Consider the following 21,334-nt stretch of genomic DNA (forward strand, 5'->3'; position numbering starts at 1 on the left):
TGCCCGCTGACACCTCCTGATTTTTTGCAAACTGCTGCTTCTGGGCAAGAATATGCGCCACGGGGAACAACTCTAGTCCAGACTTCGGTGTTTGGACATTTACTAAAGTCCTGCCTTTGTCAGATCAGAGGATGCGAAGCCTGGTCCTTCTCTATCTGCCTGGAAGGTCCAGGCAGTCTTGCTTGGGCACGAGATTCAGGGCGTTTGTTCCGGAGATCGCGGAAGCCTGCTGCCAGGAAAACAAGAACGCGAACGCTTACCCCTCTGGGGTAGAATAGAGAGACTGGATGGTTTACTTTCACTGGCTTTATTTCCAGGTCCCCTCTAGGAACCTGGGAGGTTTCTGCATCTCTGTGGTTATTTCTACAGCTTCCCGTGCCTTTACTCTGTTCTAGGCCCTGCCGTCTAAACGGGTTGGGAAGGTTTGACAGAGAAATCGTTTGGGAAAACTTCACAAGTATATATGCAAAAAAAGAATAGTACCATTAATTCGATGTACCTGTCTCACACCTTCTATCAACTCATGGCAATGTTATTAACCTATAACCCAGCCCTCATTCCTTCAGACACATTGCATGAATCTCAGACCCGTGTCACTGATAAATTTAACACAGCCCAGACTAAGTTGAGTTAGACGCTTGCCTCGGGCACAAAATTTAGACTTCCAAAAAGCTTTGCAATAGAGACAATAACATTTGAAAGTATTTTTAAAGTAAAAATTAAAGCAAAAAAACTATAATGAATACAATATCAATATTTTAAATAGAGAATCAGTATTACTGACTCGTTCCTTTTTCCCAGCTCCTACATGACTGACAAAAGGCTGAAACTTAAGTATCTCTGAGAATGAGGTTGCTTTTGAAAAACATAATCACAATATCATTATCACATCTAAAAATAATACCAAAAATAAGATCATCAAGTATCCAACCATTGTTCAAACTTTACCAGTTTTGTATATTTTATAAATATATTATATAACATATATTATAAAATCATATGTGAGTAAGGAGGGCTGGAGTGAGAATTCTCAGGCATCTTTTATCTAAGGTGCATAAGTTATCAAGACCTTGGACATAGATCACTTGAAGCATTATGTCATCACCAAAGATTTGGCAACAAACTTCCAACAGGCCTGGTCCAGAAAAGTTGTCTTGGGAAATCTGATATCTGGGTATGAAGTTCATGTGAATGAAAGAGTAGAACAGTAGGAAAGAGGTAGAAATGAGAAGGTCTCTCAGATAGTGGTAATGGTAGGTAAGGGTACTAGAATGGAGTACTGAAGAAGAAAGAAAATCAAGGAATGTGGACAGGAATAGAAATATAAAAGGAGAAACAAGGATCATAATCAGTGGAATGGGTAAAGAGGAAAGATTATTATGGCTCTGAAATAGCACAGGAAAGAAAAAAGAGAAATACGATATTTATCAATCAGAAAGATGAGTAAAACGATCACAGTCCATGAAGGAGTAACTGCATTACTTTGGCCTTTATTTCCTGTTGTATAGATTTACCATAACTGCACCAGACAATGCTGTTAACTAATCAGGGATCTTAGATGCAGAAGATAGAATCCACACAAATAAGGTAAAATTAAAAGGGATTTCTTATGCATTCACAGAGTTTCTTGGAGACCAGAATCAAGTATAGATTACGCGACACTGCCAGAAGCACTCAGCCATGAAAATGCTTCCGTAGAAATCTTACTGCTGCCACTTCTGGTTCCACAAAATCCTAGACAGTAGCTGCACATAAACCAAAATATCCGCAACAACCTTGCATGTGTGAAAGGATTTCAAGCTAAAATCAAACCAGAGGATATGAAATGAAATGTCACATATTCACCCTCTGAAGATTGGGAGGTAAGAGCTAAGAGACTTATTTCCCCTAAAATGCCTAATTTACAGAAGACAGAGACTTATCTCCTAATCAATGAGTAGCCCCTAATCTGACTGGACTTGCCCTTCTTTGCATTCTTGATCATAAATACAATCACCTTAAAAACCTCAATAGACCTATCTTGCTATATATATCATGAATTTCCTGAATTGTAATTCCTTTGCTATTCTTGAATAAACTCTATCTTTGGTAATTTGAACTTGTCTCAGTTTACCTCTTTATTTATGTTGACATATGTCAGAAGAGCTATTCAGCCTTTATCTCACAACATTCATTTCTCCCAGTCTTATACTGCAAAGTCAAGTGGGCCTTAGGTAGCATCATTATGAACAAAGCTAATAGAGGTCATGGAATTTCAGTTGAGCTATTTCAAATCCTGAAACATGATGCTGTGAAAGTGCTGCACTCAATATGCCAGCAAATTTGGAAAACTCAGCAGTGGCTACAGGACTGGAAAAGGCCAGTTTTCATTCCAATCCCAAAGAAAGGCAATGCTAAACAACAGACTGGTTCTAAATCGGGAAAGGAATACGTCAATATACAATATTGTCACCCACCCTGCTTATTTAAAGTCTATGCAGAGTACATCGTGTGAAATGCTGGACTGGATGAAGTACAAGCTGGAATCAAGATTGCCAGAAGAATTATCAGTAACCTTAGATATGCAGATGACACCACCCTTCTGGCAGAAAATGAAAGAGCCTCTTGAGGAAAGCGAAAGAGGCTACTGAAAAAGTTGACTTAAAACTCAACATTCAGAAAACTAAGATCATGGCATCTGGTCCTGTCACTTCATGGCAAATAAATGGAGAAACAATGGAAACAGTGAGAGACTTTATTTTGGGGGGATCCAAAATCACTGCAGATGGTGACTACAGCCATGAAATTAAAAGACACTTGTTCCTTGGAAGAAAAGCTATGACCAACCGAGACAGCATATTAAAAAGCAGAGACATTACTTTGTCGACAAAGGTCTGTCTAGTCAAAGCTTTGGTTTTTCCAGTAGTCATGTATGGATGTGAGAGTTGGAGTATAAAGAAAGGTGAGCGCCAAAGAATTGATGCTTTTGAAGTGTGGTGTTGGAGAAGACTCTTGAGAGTCCCTTGGACAGTAGGGCGATCCAACCAGTCCATCCTAAAGGAAATCAGTCTCGAATATTCATTGGAAGGACTGATGCTGAAGCTGAAACTCCAATACTTTGGTCACCTGATGTGAAGAATTGACTTCTTGGAAAAGACCCTGATGCTGGAAAAGATTGAAGGCAGGAAGAGAAGGGGACGACAGAGGATGAGATGGCTGGATGGCATCACCGACTCGATGGACATGAGTTTGAGTTAACTCCAGGAGCTGGTGATGGACAGGGAAGCCTGGCGTGCTGCAGTCCATGGGGTCGCAAAGAGTCGGGACACGACTGAACTGAACTGAGTCTTACACAAGCACATCTGCTCAGCAAAAGCTATGTGACACAGGAAGTCCTAGTGACAAGGAGATCTGAGAACTGGAGATTTTACTGCTGCAGGTTTAGTGTACAGGAGGCACATTGCAACAGGGTTGCAGAGGTGTAGAGTGAGAAATCTTTACTACTGGTCATGGTTGCTACCTGGTATCCATTTCACCCTTTTTCCTTCTTAAGAAACTGATTTTGTTTCAATATCCATCATTCATACGCATAAATTGAAGAACTCAGGAGACTCTACCCCCATTTTAAGTTCCAGGGCAATTTATGAGTAGTCTAAGATGAATATGTAAATCCTATGCCTTTATGGGGAGAAGGCAATGGCACCCCACTCCAGTACTCTTGCCTGGAAAATCCCATGGATGGAGGAGCTTGGTAGGCTGCCGTCTATGGGGTCGCTAAGAGTCAGACACGACTGAGCGACTTCACTTTCACTTTTCACTTTCATGCAATGGAGAAGGAAATGGCAACCCACTCCAGTGTTCTTGCCTGGAGAATCCCAGGGACGGGGGAGCCTAGACGGTGGGCTTCCGTCTATGGGGTCACACAGAGTCGGACACTACTGAAGCGACTTAGCATGCATGCATGTATGCCTTTATAGATGATTGATTTACAAATTTAGGTTTAAATCGATAAGCAAAAGCATTCCCCTGCTAGCTGTTGTAGGTTCAGAGGTAGGCAGATCCAAATTGTCATAATCACAGTTTAATGATTGAGAGGAGAGGTTATGCTTTTCCTTTGTGTTAAGAGCAAAGAACATTTTGCCCAAGGTGCTTCAGGCTGCAATATTAAAGACAGCTGTAAGATTAGGCAGCCTAAGCGTAATGATGACAAACTGGTTAAACTTGGTTCTATTCTTTCACATTGTTGGTCATCCCAGTTAGACTTAAAAAGTGGCCCGTACGGGGATCGAACCCGCGACCTTGGCGTTATTAGCACCACGCTCTAACCAACTGAGCTAACCGGCCCTCACACAAATTGCTACTCTTCCTTAATGTTTTGATTGTATTGACCTTCTAGAATTTCTTTATCATAAATGGGAATATCAGTCCTATATATACTGGTCCACTTCTGTTAAAGGGAAACAAAAGAAAAAAGTCTATCAGGGTCAAGTATGAACCTTGCCTTTCAGAACATGCCTTCTTGGAACCAATGCAAATGCATTTTGTAATGCAAACTCTTTTCTAACAAGTACAAAAACCATTTTTAATGAAAATGGCAAATTGGAACATTTGATAGTAAGGACTTTGATATATTTGCATATTGGAGACCGCAGTAATAGATGGTGAGAGAAGGGAAAAGAGTTTTTCTACCTGCAGACTCTTTGGGAATGAAGAGAATAAGTGCTTGAAGAATAAGAATAAATACCAGCAGTATTTTTAAAGAACAATTTAATGAAAATAATCCATCCATCCAAACATCTATCCCTGAGAAAAAATTAAAAGCTTCCTTCCGAGAGCAAATAATGGAAAGGTAATGCTAGTGATAAATGAAAGGCATATGACCTTAATAATGAGCTAGAAAAAAACTCAATGTGAAAAAGCTCTACATGAACCCAGGGAATAGTAATGAATAAAGCTTTCCATGAACAAATGAGAAACTAGGTCTGAGGTGGAAAAAAATGAGCTGATGCTTAGGACAAGTAGAAAAAAATATACATTGAATTTGGGAATGAATGTGGTGTGAGAATAAAATGGACCTGCTTTTTAAGGTTGCTATGCAATACTTCAGTTCTAGTTTTTCAGAACTTTCTATTTAGATATCACAGGTGTAAATAAAATCTTATTTAGCCATTATTGTGGACCGAAGACTACTTATGTGTTTTAAATGAATTAACATATTTAAACATAACTCATTTATGAGGTGAATACTACAATCATTCCCGTTTTACAAATAACCGAGGACAGAGTTTAGAGTCAGCATTCTGATGATTTAACCTTACAGAACTTCCTTTTCATTGTCACTAAACTGCTCCTTAAAATCGGTGTTTATCATTTTCTTAGTGGATGGCCATAGTCTGAGGACCCTCCTATTCTAAAAGCCAACTTTGCAGCATCTTGATTTATACCCCAGGATATTAATTGCTTCAATTTCAATTAATATTAATCTCACCACTAATAGTGAATATGTGACATGGATCTGAAAATTCCTATCCCAGGTAAGGAAAACTCTGAGCATCAGCCACGTGCACTGTATTATTATTGCAGGGCAATTCTTTCTAGCAATTTTACTGTATTATTTAGTGATTCACTTCCTTTTCTTGGTTCCCCAATAAGGAAAGGAGATATATTGAGAGCAAACACCCTAGAGACATTGATTTTTTTTTTCCTCTCTCTTTTTCCTCTGATTTTTTTTTTTCTCTCCAAGAAACAGTTTCGTTACGGAAAACAAAACAAAATGAAATAAAGAAAGAAAGGCCCTCTGTTGTACCTTTTAGCTGCCAGGTCTCTGCTATCGTTCTGCTTTGTTATTTGGAGTGGGATCTGTTCACTCCGCCTAAGCAGGTTCTAGAACCCACTAGCAAGGAAGTTTGCAGACCCTCCTTCTCTGCAAAGAGGTTCCAATGCCATCTTTAAGGACAAAAATCAAAGACAACCTTGGCCCGTACGGGGATCGAACCCGCGACCTTGGCGTTATTAGCACCACGCTCTAACCAACTGAGCTAACCGGCCAGGATAACGCGCTCGCCCTTCAAATTACAAACGACACTTAAACAGCATTGTTTTGCAGTTTACGGTGGGAAGAGTGAGTTGCTTCCATTCTTTTTCTCGTCTTTCCTCATTGGCCGAGAAAATGGATGAAAAAGCTTCTCATTCTGCCTCAAGAAAGTGTCCTTCTTCCGGAAAAACTTAAAGCTCTCTCAAACTTCGGATTCTGACCCAAGAAGATTCAGGCTTACGTCCCTAGGCAGGCCTTCCTGAGACCGCGACGGGTGCATCACGGAAAGGACCACGAAGCCTCCAGAGGCCTCGAAGGACTCGACTCCGGCACGCAAGATCCAGATTCCTCTCTACTCTTGGGGATCCTTAAGCTTCCCTCGGAAGCCTCGAATCCCATGAACCTGAACCCTGTCGCCGCCTGGCCTCTGGGTGGTTTTGCCGGCCCCGCCACCCGAAATCCGCAGCTGTGAGCCCCAGGTATCCGGCTCGGAGCGCGGGAATGTGAGTCTTGGTGTTGCAGTGTTGGTCATCAAACACGTGGTGGCGCCCGACGGACAGGCTGCGGCAGCGGGAGCGAAAGAACCTTGGGGATGGGAGGGGCGGAGGCCAGGGCTGGGCAACTGTGAAAAGAGGCAGGAAACCCCATTCGAGAGGCTTAACTGTGAGGTGAATCCTGCGGGCAGAGGTCAACCCAGAGAAGGGCCGGGAGAGGAGCTAATTCCCTATTCGCCCTCTGCTCTTTTCTGGATTCTACTTCTTCCCTCCTTTCCAACACGACTGTTCCTGTTAAGTTGGGGATAGTAATGTTTTTAGAAGTTAACTGACCTGTGTTCATGGGGTTCTCAAGGCAAGAATACTGAAGTGGTTTGCCATTTCCTTCTCCAGTGGACTGAAATCAGATTGATTATATACTTTGCAGCTGAAGATGCAGACGCTCTATGCTACTGCTAAGTCGCTTCAGTCGTGTCCGACTCTGTGCGACCCCATAGACGGCAGCCCACCAGGCTACCCCGTCCCTGGAATTCTCCAGGCAACAACACTGGAGTGTGTTCCCATTGCCTTCTCCAGGAGACTCTCTATACAGGCAGCTAAAACAAGACCGGCAGCTGACTGTGGCTCAGATCATGAACTCCTTATTGCAAAATTCAGATATAAACTGAAGAAAGTAGGGAAAACCACTAGACCATTCAGGAATGACCTAAATCAAATCCCTTACGATTATACAGTAAAAGTGACAAATAGATTCAAGAGATTAGATCTGATAGAGTGCCTGAAGAACTATGGAGGTTCACAACATTGGATAGGAGGCAGTGATCAAGACCATCCCCAAGAAAAAGAAATGCAAAAAGGCAAAATGGTTGTCTGAGGAGGTCTTACAAATAGCTGAGAACAGAAAAGAAGCTAAAAGCAATGCAGAGTTCCAAAAAATAGCAAGGAGAGATAAGAAAGCCTTCCTCGGTTATCAATGCAAAGAAATAAAGGAAAAAAATAGAATGGGAAAGACTAGAGATCTTTTCAAGAAAATTAGAGATACTAAGGGAACATTTCATGCAAAGATGAGCACAATAAAGGACAGAAATTGTATGGACCTAACAGAAGCTGAGGATATTAAGAAGAGGTGGCAAGAATACACAGAATACTATACAAAAAATATCTTCAAGACCCAGATGACCTTGATGATGTGATCACTCACCTAGAGCCAGACATCCTGGAATGCAAGGTCAAATGGGCCTTAAGAAGCATCACTATGAACAAAGCTAATGGACGTGATGGAATTCCAGTTGAGCTGTTTCAAATCCTAAAAGATGATGCTGTGAAAGTGCTCCACTCAATATGCCAGCAAATTTGGAAAACTCAGCAGTGGCCACAGGACTGGAAAAGGTCAGTTTTCATTCCAATCCCAAAGAAAGGCAATACCAAAGAATGTTCAAACTGTTGCACAATTGCACTCACCTCACATGCTAGCAAAGTAATGCTCAAAATTCTCCAAGCCAGGCTTCAACAGTACATGAATCCTGAACTTCCTGATATTCAAGCTGGATTTAGAAAAGGCAGAGGAACCAGAGATCAAATTGCCAACATCCGCTGGATCATTGAAAAAGCTAGAGAATTCCAGAAAAACATCTACTTCTGCTTCATTGACTATGCCAAAGACTTTGACTGTGTGGATCACAACAAACTGTGGAAAATTCTTCAAGAGGTGTGAATACCAGACCACCTGACCTGCCTCCTGAGAAATCTGTATGCAGGTCAAGAAGCAAGAGTTAGAACCAGACATGGAAAAACAGACTGGTTCCAAATAGGGAAAGGAGTATGTCAATGCTGTATATTGTCACCCTACTTATTTAACTTATATGCAGAGTACATCATGTGAAATGCTGGACTGGATGTAGCACAAGCTGGAATCAAGATTGCAGGAAGAAATATCAATAACCTCATATATGCAGATGACACCACCCTTATGGCAGAAAATGAAGAGGAACTAGAGGAACTCTTGATGAAAGTGAAAGAGGAGAGTGAAAAGGAACTCGATGAGAGTGAAAGAGGAGAGTGAAAAGGTTGGCTTAAAACTCAATATTCAAAAGACTAAGATCATGGCACCCTGTCCCATCACTTCATGGCAAATAGATGGGGAAACAATGGAAACAGTGAGAGACTTTATTTGGGGGGCTCCAGAATCACTGCAGATGGTGACTGCAGCCATGAAATCAAAAGACGCTTGCTCCTTGGAAGAAAAGCTATGACCAACCTAGGCAGCATATTAAAAAGCAGAGACATTACTTGGCCCACAAAGGTCTGTCTAGTCAAAGCTATGGTTTTCCAGTAGTCATGTATAGATATGAGAGTTGGACTATAAAGAATGCTGAGTACCGGAGAACTTATGCTTTTGAACTGTTGAAGACTCTTGAGAGTCCCTTGGACACCAAGGAGGTCAAACTAGTCAATCTTAAGAGAAATTAGTCCTGAATATTCATTGGAAGGACTGATGCTGAAGTTGAAACTCCAATATTTTGGCCACATGATGCAAAGTTCTGACTCACTGGAAAAATCTTTCTCTGGTGCTGGGAAAGATTGAAGGCAGGAGGAGAAGGGGACAACAGAGGATGAGATGGTTGGACGCTCCAGGAGTTGGTGATGAACAGGGAAGCCTGGGGTGCTGCACTGCATGTGGTGGCAAAGAGTCAGACTGAACTGAGGAACTGAACTGAATTGACCTGTTTGCATATGTATCTATGTATATTACATAGTTTCTTTTGGACATGCACTGCTAGTAAATAAAGTTCTTAATATAATACTTGGTATTCACTTTTTTTTTTTCCTGGAAATGGTAATCATACTCTGGCTGGCTGAATCTGTCATTTTTTCTTGCTTTCCATTTCACTAAAACTTTGCTTTTAATATCATACATATAAATGATTCTTCTGGCCCTTCAGCACCTTTCACTAACTTTGTGCATCTTTTAATCAACTTGTAGATGTCTTCATTTGTTTTGTTCTTTGGTGAAAATTCTGAGAGTTTGTATAGCAGAATATTATTAGTAGTACCTGCCATTCTGGTTCTACTCAGTTATGGTTAAGTGGTTTTTGAGAACCTGGGCCCTATTCAGATTTAGATGGTAGACTGCAGTCGCTTGCTTTGTGTTAAAGATCAGTTCCCTGGGAAATAAACATTGAGATGGAGATGGAGATGCCAAAGCAGTGACCCAGGGGAGGCTGCAAGGCCAGCTGCAGGGCCAGAGCTTGCCTCCTCCTCCTCCCCTACCCCCCACCCCCGACCCCCACCCGCCCGCTTCTGCTGATTCATCGCAGCTCCAGCTGGCAGCAGCCTTTTCTGGGGATGGCTGCTGCTGCAATTCCTCAGAGATAACCAGTTGCTTCTCCTTGAGCCTGGTGTAAGATGGTGTTAGAGTTTTATTGGGATCACTCTTAGAATCGACCGCAATGAGAGGGTGAAGGAAACAGGATTAGGAAGAGGCAAAAGTTGAACTTGATGTTGTAAAAGAAGCCTCAGTTCAGCTTACCAGGTATCTGAACCTGAAATGGCCTGTTAGTAATATTCTGAATTCAGGCTGGATTTGAGCTACACTCAAGGGTTGGTGTAGTCTTGAGCAAGGTTTCCTCTTTTCTGTTGCGGATAGTGCCCAGAGTAATCCAGCCATCAGCCATTAGAAGTCAACATTCCTGAAGTGGAGAAATAAGTGCAACCATTCTGAGGGTGATTTGACAGGTGCATCACACCACTGTTCTTTCAGAAATCTTGCGTCAGATATATGCTTTTGACCAGTATCTTTGACCAGGAACCCCTCCTTCAACACACTAATATAGAAGAGAGCAGGTGTGGCTAAAATAATACGATGGCTAATAGAAGATCATTTCATTTTTCTTTTGGGCTTCAACAAAGGTCTCTGACACACACTCCCCCACCCCCTAACACTTCATACAATCCCCAGCCCCCGCCACCCCCCCCCGTTTGCCAGAGTTTATAATCGAGTTGAATCCAGTGGTGTCCACTCTGAAACAATTTCTCAAGAGGAGATAGTCATCTTAATCTAGTACCTGTATTTATTCTTCCAAAAGAACATTTTTCTTTGGTTTTGACTGACACAATGTTGCTTCTCTCCCCTCCCCCCGCCCCCCATCACCTGGCAAACCAGTTTCTAAATTCGTTATAGCGGAGAGACATATGAAATTATGTTCAAATAGAGTGTAACTAAAACCTTTGCCAAGATGGGCTCCGTGGCTTAGCTGGTTAAAGCGCCTGTCTAGTAAACAGGAGATCCTGGGTTCGAATCCCAGCGGGGCCTAGTGGGATTCTTATCCTGTCTCTGGTTTTTGCAATTTTAACCTCATAGAAAATATTTTTCTCTAAGTGAATAGAAACTAACTTGAAATGACACTGGATGAATATCCTAATACTCAGGACTTAAGCTTTGCTTGGGAAAAAAGGGGTACTTTGTAGAAGAGGACAGAGGTAAAAGGGCAAATAATATCCCGAGAAGCATTCCCGACACATAGATCAGAAGTAATTTAAGGACTCCAATTATTTGTCTGAATCATGACATTAGCAGTGGATAGGTAGCCTAGCCTAGCAGAGGTTTGCCCTTTTGTCTAACTATTGGAATCAAGTGAAGGAGATTCAACAGCTTTAAATACATGCCCTTTCAGATATCCTTTAGATTTGTCTGATTACTAGAGAGCTTTAATTATGTTTTTGCAACCTCAGATACACTTGGAGTAGGGTTGGCACTCAAGTTTTTTGTTTTATTTTTAAATAGACTATTAAATAGCTAATGGCTTTTCTAATTTCAAGGTACTATGTAGGAGTATTAGTACCAAGTATCTTTAAGGAACAATGGATATGGTAGGAAGACAGAGACCCATGGTCAGAAGTGATTAGTTTAAATCTTCTGTCATTGAACCTTTTCTTGCTACTCACCACTTCTAGGAAGTCTTCAATTTTCCTTTGCATTTCTGCTCTTAGCCTCATCCTAAAGAAAGTAGAGGGGAAAAGAGAAAGGGCTAAAAAAAAAAAAAAAGCACCTAATGTAAATGCTGAATTGAGTACTGTAATAGCTGTTTCTACTTTTCAAGTGATTCTGGACTCTAGGTCATCACTGAAGTTTTTGAAAAGAGACGAATATGGTTAGTGACAAAGAAGAATGGTTAGTGACAAAGCATATAAAGCATCTAGAAAGAGTTTAGAAACAAATGAAGTCTTACACTTTTTTCTAGACAGATTTTTACATAAAAGTTCTGATAAAGACATTAAGTCCTAAAAACAAAGATGTTTCTGCTTATCTGCAATTTCTTTTGACATTCTAAGATATATCTTAAAATAATTAGGCTTTACAAATGTCCACTTCCCCATACTTAGTAACGTGCACAAAATTCTACAGGCAATGACTGCACCCTAAGTACCTTCTTGCTTCTCATTGTCACGGCCTAACAGATTATTTACTCCTTTTTTGAGCATCTGGGAATGCAAATGTGTCAGAAGACTGACATATTAAAGAATCTCTTAAAATGGAGTTGAATCTAATCAGTGAAATCCTGTACCTCTAGAAGTGTTCAGTACTTAATAGGTCTAAATGATAGAAGGTTGTTATTCTATAAAACAGTTGTAAACAAGTCATGGACATTCTCAATTGTGTCTTTGTTAAAGGGACTTCTCCCTAGTTGAACTACTCTTTCTTTCTTGACCTACCTTATTCTTCATTCAAACTTCCTTCCCCATTAAATGTTCTCTGGCTTGGGATCCTCAAATGGACAGCTCCTCTTTTGTGCTCTGAGGGTACAACTGACATTGTCTTTAGCCAGCTGTGTGGTTCTTTCTTCTTCATGTCCAGGTATATACTTCCCATGTTGGACACTGGATAAAATTTGGTGAGCAAATTCAAATGGGATGTCCCTTGAAAAGGTGGAAAAGTAAGGCATGGTGATGAGGGAAAATGTTAGAGATAGCGGAGTCTCTGGAGCTGACCCTTCCTTGGCTGCCTGCCTGGAGCTGATCTTTCAAAATATCTATGTCTGAAAGAGGTCTCTGCCTAATTTCAAACTCACATTTCCATTGCCACCAGGATTTTACATGAGTACCACTGGCACCATACACCATGAACTCAACTGATCATTATTTCCACTGGAAATCTATTATTAAACTTGACTCTTCCTGCTGCCTTACCCCACCAATCAAATTATCACAGTCTTCCTGATTTACATTCAACATATATGAGATGTTTTTCTCTCTGTTCATCTACTTGGTTCTTATTTGGACCTTCTTCACTACAATCTCTAACAGCCTCTTCCTGTTCTCCCTGTCTTCAAGACTGGCCATCTGAAGTCATTCTCAACCCAGAAGACATATATCTCTGGCTTAAAATATAAAACATCATTTCCTCCCTAAGATTTCCCAGTCTTAAACCTTTTTTCATTTTCTAATATATGGATTGAAACCTATATATTTTCCTCTAAGCACTACTTTAGTTGCATGTTGTATTTTCATTCTTTCAATTCTAAGTATTTTCTAGTTTCCATTGTACTTATTATATTTTACTTAGAAGTGTACTGCTCAAGTTTCCCAGTATTAGAATTTTTTTAGTTATCATTTTGTTATTGACCTCAAGTTTAATTCTGTTATTGTCACAAAACATTTTTTTTAATTGTTTGAATCCTTTTAAATTTATTAAGACTTGTTTGGAGGGCCCTTTTTGTTTTGGTTTATGTTTAATGTGCACTTGAAAATAATGAGAATTCTGCTGTAGTTGGATGTTCTGTGTGATAAATGTCAACTAGATCAAGTTGAGTAGTTACTAGCTATGGCTCACCTTCTCAATTCCTGCTTATTTCCCCTTTTCTGTAAGTTTCTTATCAGCTACTAAAAGTGATCTTTAAAATCACCAACCATAGCTCTGCTTACTGTCGTTCTTGTTTTAGTTTTCTCAGTTTTGCTTCACCAAGAATTGACATGTCTTCTTGCTGAGTTGATCACTTTATCATTATGAAATGTTCATCTTACTTTTTACTTTGATGTCTCCTCTGTTTGTAAACCAGGTTTCTAATGGTTGGTGTTTCCATAGTTCCCCGACACTTTATTTTCAACCTGTTGTCTTATTTTTCAAGTATATTTCTTGTAAGCAGGACACAAAAGGCTCTTGTTTTCCTTTATTTTACTATTTAGCCAGCCCATTTATGCCTTTTAATTATTTATTCCATTTACATTAAAAGCAATTATATATATCTGGGTTTAAGTTGACATCATTATTTATTTTCCATTTATCCTACTTGTTCTCAGTTCCTCCTTTTCTACCTTCCTTTGAATTAATATTTCTTATTCCATTTAATCTTTATTTCACCTAAGATGTAGTATCATTTCCCTCCAGCTGCTTTTAAGATGTTTTTAATCTTTGTTTTTCAACAATTTAAACATAATTTGGCTAGTTATAGTTTTCTTTATGTTTATCCAGATTGTTATTTGCTGAGCTTATTCAATCAATGAGTTGCCACATGTTTTCCCCCACTGAACTTTAAGTACACTTAAGTTTAGAGCATTTTAATATATGTAAATCACACTTAAAAAATAAATAAACCTTCAGTGTATATGTAGATGACATCTACACTCCAAGAATTAGAGATTAGTCTCCACTCCCTCTCTCATCAGATTCAAATTGAAATATACCTTCCTTTGTTTGGGAGGCACATCCATCTTGCCTTTGATCTGGCCCATATATCACCATTTAGTCTTATTTCTTTCCATGTCTTGCTTCAAATGCTTGGATTCTCACCCCCTCCACCCCAAAGATTATTCCTATTTCGTTCAGTTCCCGACAACAACAACAAAAATTCCCTTACTAACCTCTAACCATCATACTTCTTTTCATCTATTAAGTCTTAGAATTGGTGTCATTTTCTCTTGGAAGCCTTCAAGGGCATTCCAATTTTTTTGGCTGTTCAAGCAGGCTTTTCTGAACATCATGGTAGATATGTTTGGTAAACGCATTTCTACTTGTATTTATTATTGATTTAAAAAAGAAAAAAAACGAAGAAAGAAAAATGGAAACATTGCAAAGACCTAGGACAAGAAAGAATATTGACCTCTACGTGTTCCCGCCTCAGGTCTGGTTTCCGTAGTGTAGTGGTTATCACGTTCGCCTAACACGCGAAAGGTCCCCGGTTCGAAACCGGGCGGAAACAGGCTTCTCTTCGGTGTCATTTTCCATTTCCACAGAAGATCTCTGTACATTGTTTTTGCGGTACCAGACTTCAAAACATATACCACATTTGCCCTTCTCTTGAGGCCCAGGGGTTTAAAACGAAAAGCTGTCCGGACGCCCTCTGCTCTAAAGCCCGGGTTTCCCCTTCCCCACCTGTTCTTTCCCCTTCTGCACTCGGCGTCCTCCTGCTGGAAGGACCGAGGGGCCAACCTGGGGTCAACCGGGGAGACCTCTGCTGCACCAGGCCTGCGCCACGCGGGCGACACAGTCTCCCTTGGACCAACGGGTTTTCTGCAAAGTGACTTTCTCCTGACCTTCAGAGAGAGAAGAGTGCTTCACTTCGAAACCAGACAGCGATCTCACAACTGTTCAGTTATTATTACTCCTATTAGTACCATCCAGTAGTTCCAAAGCTCATCAGGCGTAGATTCGGAAAGAAGAGTTGTGGGGAGCAGTTGCGATGGGGGGATGGATAAGAGGAGATTCCTGTCCTCAAAAACTCCCCGGGTATCTGTGCTGAAGAAAGAAGGCTCTTACCTGCATTTTTGGGAGCGCCCTTCCCCTCCGTTCCCACCACCCCAGAAAGATCCTCTGGGACTGTTTCTCCGTAGGGCTAGATTTTAGGCTATTCAACCACAGTGGAACATGCCAGACCCGCCCCCCAACCTCTCACATCCAGTTCTCCCAGGCCCAGGGCGGACTCCCGGCCCTGGCTGTTGCGGAGAGCCTCCTCTTCAGCGGAATCAAACTCGACGTTCTCCTAAAACTCAGCATCTGGCATCCAGCTCCGCCCTAAGTGGGAGGCCAGCAGGCAGAAACGGTCTTGGATGAAAGGAAGGATCTTGAGCATTCCTGAAATCAGTTACGTGCCAGCAGTTTGAGGGGTTTCCCGGAAATAAGAAAGGGTTGAAAAGTTTGGTGGCTTGTTTGTGTGGATTTCATGCTATATTTTGCTAAAAGTCACTTTAGAGGGATGGTTTTCCTTTTGGAACGGGCATAACACAAGAAATAGCATGCTTTCAATTGACCCACATTCAGGGAAATGACACTTTTTTTGTCTCCAGGTGTTCAGCTCAGTTAACAACCGCGCCTGCGTTCAGTGACCACATGAGGGCGACAGAGACTGGGCTCTCCGGATGGGAAGCTGGGTCCCAGAATTTGCCCCCAATAGTCCAACCAGTAGACTAAGAGGATTCTATCTTTCTGATGTGGATTCTTTCAGACTTATTGGGGGAATTTAACTGACTTTTTTCCTTAGAGGTTAAGTCACACCAGATCGCATATTCTGGATATTTTGACTAAAGGCAAAAGGAGACAGAAACGAGATGAAGCTTTCTTGGAGCAGGGCTGTGGCAGTTGGAAGAGTGATAAGTTTTTCATATCTAAATACGTTTTGAAGGTAGAACAAGACAGTTTCCTCACATCCACGGAATGAAAGAAAATTTGAAGTAAAGAATATTGCCAAGATTTTTTTTTCTGCCTAAATACCTGAAAAGTTGAAATTGTCGCTAAGTGAAATATGCAAGCTTGTGGTTGGAGAAGGTCTTCTTGAGAACACTCAGAAACCGGTGATCCTCTTCTCTTCCAGCCTTGCAGGGAAACGATACTGGTTTTCAGCAGCATGAATAAAACCTGCCCCGCTGAGCTGTGATGGCCGAGTGGTTAAGGCGTTGGACTCGAAATCCAATGGGGTTTCCCCGCGCAGGTTCAAATCCTGCTCACAGCGTTCTCGTTTTCGGTGTATCCTTGACTCTTGAAACTTCCAAATAATTTACTGCCGTCCCACGCAGCATGCATGCAGAAAAATCCCTTGAAAGGCAGTTCTGACATTTTTAAAGAGAGTGGGCGCTGCCAGCTTAGAGTTCCAGAGTTCCCTCTCAAAGTCTGAGCCTCTGTGAGCATCCAGAGCCCAGCCTACCCACTGTCTACAGGAGGCTTGGATCACGCTCAAAAATACTGGCTTCGTTGAGATGATTTGTTAAGTCTGTAAGAGTGATCACAGGAAACCAAACCAGAAAAGCAATCATGCTTTCCCGTAGTCAATTTAGTCTCTGGTTTTAACCCCTTGCTAGATTTTTAAAAATCAATCATTTCTTTGGTTGGCATGAACTGCGGATAACGATGAAAATATGAACATGAGGGTCATCCAAAGCAGCGAGGGCCAGTGGCGCAATGGATAACGCGTCTGACTACGGATCAGAAGATTCTAGGTTCGACTCCTGGCTGGCTCGTTAGGCTGTCTTTTTTTCCCTCCCTCTAGGTACCCTTTTCTAACGGATACGGAAACAAGTTTTTAAAGTCCTTCGAATGTATTTTCGTGGAACTGATCCTTCATTTTCTGTCCATTGAGTCTGAAAGAGATTTCAGAATCATCAAGGCACCCATCCAGAAAGCTTTTCTTTCTACTTTTCATCACTTCTTGAACTTGAGAAAAGTGACTGACTGAAAAAGACCATTGGAAGGGAGGTTTATACATCAACGAAACTTGAAAAAGGGAAAAAAAAATTTTTCCCTACCAGTATCTTCTACATCAGTATTTTTTTTTCCCCCACCGGGAAGAGTCCTCACTCTGAAGACCATCCCGCAAAGCTCTTTCCTCGCATGCTGCTGCTAAGTCACTTCAGTCGTGTCCGACTCTGTGCGGCATAGACGGTAGCTCACCAGGCTCCCCCGTCCCTGGGATTCTCCAGGCAAGAATACTGGAGTGGGTTGCCATTTCCTTCTCCAATACATTAAAGTGAAAAGTGAAAGTGAAGTTGCTCAATCGTGTCCGACTCTTCGTGACCCCATGGACTGCAGGCTACCAGGTTCCTCTGTCCATGGGATTTGCCAGGCAAGAGTACTGGAGTGGGGTGCCATCGCCTTCTCCGCATAGCTACTGACAAAAAGAGACATCTCCTATGGAAATGCTGAGTCAAGAAGTGTGGTAGAGACGCGATGCGGTAGGTCTTTTACCTCAGGAATGGTGGGGGTCTACGTGAGCCCGGATAGCTCAGTCGGTAGAGCATCAGACTTTTAATCTGAGGGTCCAGGGTTCAAGTCCCTGTTTGGGCGTCTTTATTTTGCTTCCCAGGTGGCGCTAGTGGTAAAGAACCTAACTGCCCGCACTGGAGACATCGAAGACGCGGGTTCCATCCCTGGAAGACTGCCTGGAGGAGGGCCTCCAGTATTCTTGCCCGGACAATCCCCAGGACAGAGGAGCCGGCGGGCTAGAGTCCATAGGGTCGCAGAGTCTGACACTACTGAAGCGACTTAGCACACACACCCCTGAGGCCCAGTTGGTGCTCTTCATCCCCGGTATCTACCCCACCAGCCGGAAACGTCAATCTTACGGACGTACGAAGGAGCTGGGAAACCGGACCTCAAGTGGACAGAAGAACCAAGAGGAACGCCCTCCCCACTATTTTTTAAAAGAAGATGAGCGTGTAAGGAAGGCGCGGAAAGGTAGCGTTGGAGCGGCATTTCCAAAGAGAACAGACTTGCCTCTTTCTCTTCTTTGAGGCAGAACAGAGAGGCTAGGGGAGATCACTGCCAAGTGAGGGGCAATTCCTCAAACTAAACCAAAAGAGAATCTTCATAGGTGGCTAGATTTCCGAATGTGTAACTTGTATCCTGGCTCTGCACCGCAGGTAAAGTTCACAGCCACGAGGGAAACGTTTAAGCTTCTGGACCTTGGATTATAATAACCGTGGGTTGTAAAGGTCCACCCTGCCGGTATCATAAGTCCAAAACTAAACCAGGAATGGCCCGTACGGGGATCGAACCCGCGACCTTGGCGTTATTAGCACCACGCTCTAACCAACTGAGCTAACCGGCCACCGCAGGAGTGCCTGTCTTTATGAAAGTAAATGTTTACATTTTTCAGTCTAAAAAATTATTAAAAATAATAACTTTCTTTTATCCCTCTCCCTCAGACCACATTCATAGACTGTAATGAGGAATCTATACTATTTCAATTCTTCATATTTGGACTAGAAAATCAACGGAGAAATTTTTGTGCAGAAGTTGAGCCTAGTTTATTTGTAGAAAAAGCACTGTAATAAGATCTTCAATCGTGGGTGAAGGGAGCCTTCTGTTTTTAAAAGCATATCCCTACTGGATCACAAATTGCAAATAATTTGTAACTTAGAGACCTAATATTTTCAAATTGGTATTAAAATTTTCACCCAGTGATACAGTGAATTCTCTGTGTCACTCATCTTCCATTTTGCGAATGGAAGAATCCAAGCACGAGGTTGGAGAAGATAGAGTGAGATGAGCTCGTTGGCCCTCGAGGAGGCTATAGTTTTTATCACCTAAAGTTGAAGTTATCTCCTGCAGCCTCGGGAAATGTCCCTTTACATTTCCTGGGGTTGCATTGGTGTTTTGTTTTGTTTTGTTTCCTACTTTTTGAACTTTCCTGCTGACCGACCCCTAGTTAAATTTTCACTGAATATACATTTAAAGCTAAATGAATCAACAAGTAATGATTTTTGTTGAATTTTAAGCCGATGCTGGTGCAAGGGAGAAGTGTGAGTTGCTAGTGGTTGGTTAAGTATTTAACAGTCAAAGGCTAAAGTCCCGCCAGTCTTCTAGGTTTTACTTCTCTAGTCTTCAAGAGCTCTTGTCCTGGTAAGGCTTGCTGCTGCTGCTGCTGCTGCTGCTGCTGCTGCTGCTGCTGCTGCTGCTGCTGCTGCTGCTGCTGCTGCTGCTGCTGCTGCTGCTGCTGCTGCTAAGTCGCTTCAGTCGTGTCCGACTCTGTGCGACCCCATAGACGGCATCCCATCAGGCTCCACCGTCCCTGGGATTCTCCAGGCAAGAACACTGGAGCGGGTTGCCATTTCCTTCTCCAATGCATGAAAGTGAAAAGTGAAATTGAAGTTGCTCAGTCGTGTCCGACTCTTAGCGACCCCATGGACTGCAGCCTACCAGGCTCCTCCACCCATGGGATTTTCCAGGCAAGAATACTGGAGTGGGTTGCCATTTCCTTCGGTGCTCAAAAGTCACAGAAACGAAATCTGTTAATTCTTGGGCAGTCCCACGTCCTCTGTACTTTTCAAAATCAACTACCTTCCGGCTTTTGAGGATTCTTCTACATTCCAAAATGTATGTATAAACCCCTAATGTTCACTCAGAAAGCCATCGCTAAAGAATGAGCGTGTTTTAGCAATTTGAACTCCGAAAGAATTACTGTAAATAAGGGACAGTTGAAATTGCTCGTACCGTGATTCTTATAGATGCCTTTAATAACATCTAAATAAATACATAAATATAAAGCACTAAGTGTTTTGCTTTAGGTTTTCTTCCCCTCTTTACCTTAAGGAATTACTGGTAGTTGTGGAAGAATTACTGTGTATAGGCACAGAATTACATTTTGCCATAGAAATTAAGGGTAAATGTATGCAACTCCTCAGTCTATAAAGGCACTATAGACTTACTATATTGTATATTTGAAGGCGATGGACATTTAGTTTGACTTCAGTATCTCATAGTTCGCGTTACAAAAGGCTAAGAAAACAGTTGCCGAAACCCGGGATTGAACCAGGGACCTTTAGATCTTCAGTCTAACGCTCTCCCAACTGAGCTATTTCGGCCACCCGTTGGGTGCTACCTTGTCAACTACTCTCTTTAAATAGTCTTTTCTTAACTACTTCCTCCATTTCAGAAAAATGTAAGAAAACCTTTTGTCTTGTTTTCTAAAAACATAATACACTTCCCCTTTCAAAAACAATTGTACTAACAACAAAAAAATAAGACAATGGGGAAACATCTCCAAATTTCCTGAGTATGAAAGGAGGAACAAAAGAACAGTGGCAAAAGAAAATTTATGTATATGAATTGGAGAGAGCCAAAGGGGTGTGGTGATTTATAGCTTCCTGTTGGAGTGGTAAGCTTCCTAGAACTCAAGACAACACCGTTTGAGATCATTTCTAGCCTGACGCTTAAATATCTTCTATTCTTTCAGTCATTTTTATTCCTTTCTATTCTATTAAAGTATGTCATATACTTTTAAGGGCACAGCATGATGATCTCTACAAGTTTACACCCCTTAGTCACCATGCATGCTCCCTCATGTTCCCTCTCATTTGTTTTTAAACTTTATACATATTGAATCAAATAGACTCTGCATTCTTATAAGTCTGGCTTCTTTCACTCAATATTGTCTTTGAGATTCATCTGTTTTTTCTTAAAGCAGTTAAAAGCAGTTTGTTCCTATTTATAAACGTTCATTTTATGGTCGTACCACAATTTACTTATCCACTCTAATGTTGATAGGCATTTGGCTCTCAATTTGTGGTTATCATAAAAAGCACTGAACTTTCTTGTGCATAGTTTCAGATGAACATAATCATTGATTTATTAGATAGATATATAGGTGTAAAGGTGGAATTGCGGGTCTACAGGATATGTGTGTATTTAACTTTATTAGGTGCTGTGAAACTGTTTTCCAAATGTAACAGTTCACACTACTGAAAGCAACCTATGAGGCTTCCGTTTGCTTCACAGTCTAGCCAATACTGGATATTGTCATTTTAATTTTCGCTACTTGGGCCAGAATGTAGTTATAGTTCTTTGTGAGTTTGACCTGTATTTTTGATGATTATGATATTTTACATCTTCCCATATGTTCTT

The 21,334-nt window shown here is 41.5% G+C and overlaps 1 protein-coding gene and 9 non-coding genes across 10 annotated transcripts in view; 6 read left to right on the forward strand and 4 right to left on the reverse strand.

Moving 5' to 3' along the window:
* The window catches only part of LOC138069278 (zinc finger protein 184-like), a 1,142,341-nt gene that overhangs the window by 991,349 nt on the left and 129,658 nt on the right, over positions 1–21,334 (forward strand). The window lies entirely within an intron of this gene.
* On the reverse strand, positions 4,250–4,323 carry TRNAI-AAU (transfer RNA isoleucine (anticodon AAU)). The gene has a single exon. It is a non-coding gene; the product is annotated as a tRNA-Ile (tRNA).
* Positions 5,954–6,027, reverse strand: TRNAI-AAU (transfer RNA isoleucine (anticodon AAU)). Its single transcript has one exon. It is a non-coding gene; the product is annotated as a tRNA-Ile (tRNA).
* TRNAT-AGU (transfer RNA threonine (anticodon AGU)) lies at positions 10,746–10,819 on the forward strand. The gene has a single exon. It is a non-coding gene; the product is annotated as a tRNA-Thr (tRNA).
* TRNAV-AAC (transfer RNA valine (anticodon AAC)) lies at positions 14,630–14,702 on the forward strand. The gene has a single exon. It is a non-coding gene; the product is annotated as a tRNA-Val (tRNA).
* TRNAS-CGA (transfer RNA serine (anticodon CGA)) lies at positions 16,367–16,448 on the forward strand. The gene has a single exon. It is a non-coding gene; the product is annotated as a tRNA-Ser (tRNA).
* TRNAR-ACG (transfer RNA arginine (anticodon ACG)) lies at positions 16,881–16,953 on the forward strand. The gene has a single exon. It is a non-coding gene; the product is annotated as a tRNA-Arg (tRNA).
* TRNAK-UUU (transfer RNA lysine (anticodon UUU)) lies at positions 17,704–17,776 on the forward strand. The gene has a single exon. It is a non-coding gene; the product is annotated as a tRNA-Lys (tRNA).
* On the reverse strand, positions 18,466–18,539 carry TRNAI-AAU (transfer RNA isoleucine (anticodon AAU)). Its single transcript has one exon. It is a non-coding gene; the product is annotated as a tRNA-Ile (tRNA).
* On the reverse strand, positions 20,223–20,295 carry TRNAF-GAA (transfer RNA phenylalanine (anticodon GAA)). The gene has a single exon. It is a non-coding gene; the product is annotated as a tRNA-Phe (tRNA).

This window comes from Capricornis sumatraensis, chromosome 22, assembly GCF_032405125.1.
Source record: "Capricornis sumatraensis isolate serow.1 chromosome 22, serow.2, whole genome shotgun sequence".
Taxonomy (NCBI): Eukaryota; Metazoa; Chordata; class Mammalia; order Artiodactyla; family Bovidae; genus Capricornis; species Capricornis sumatraensis.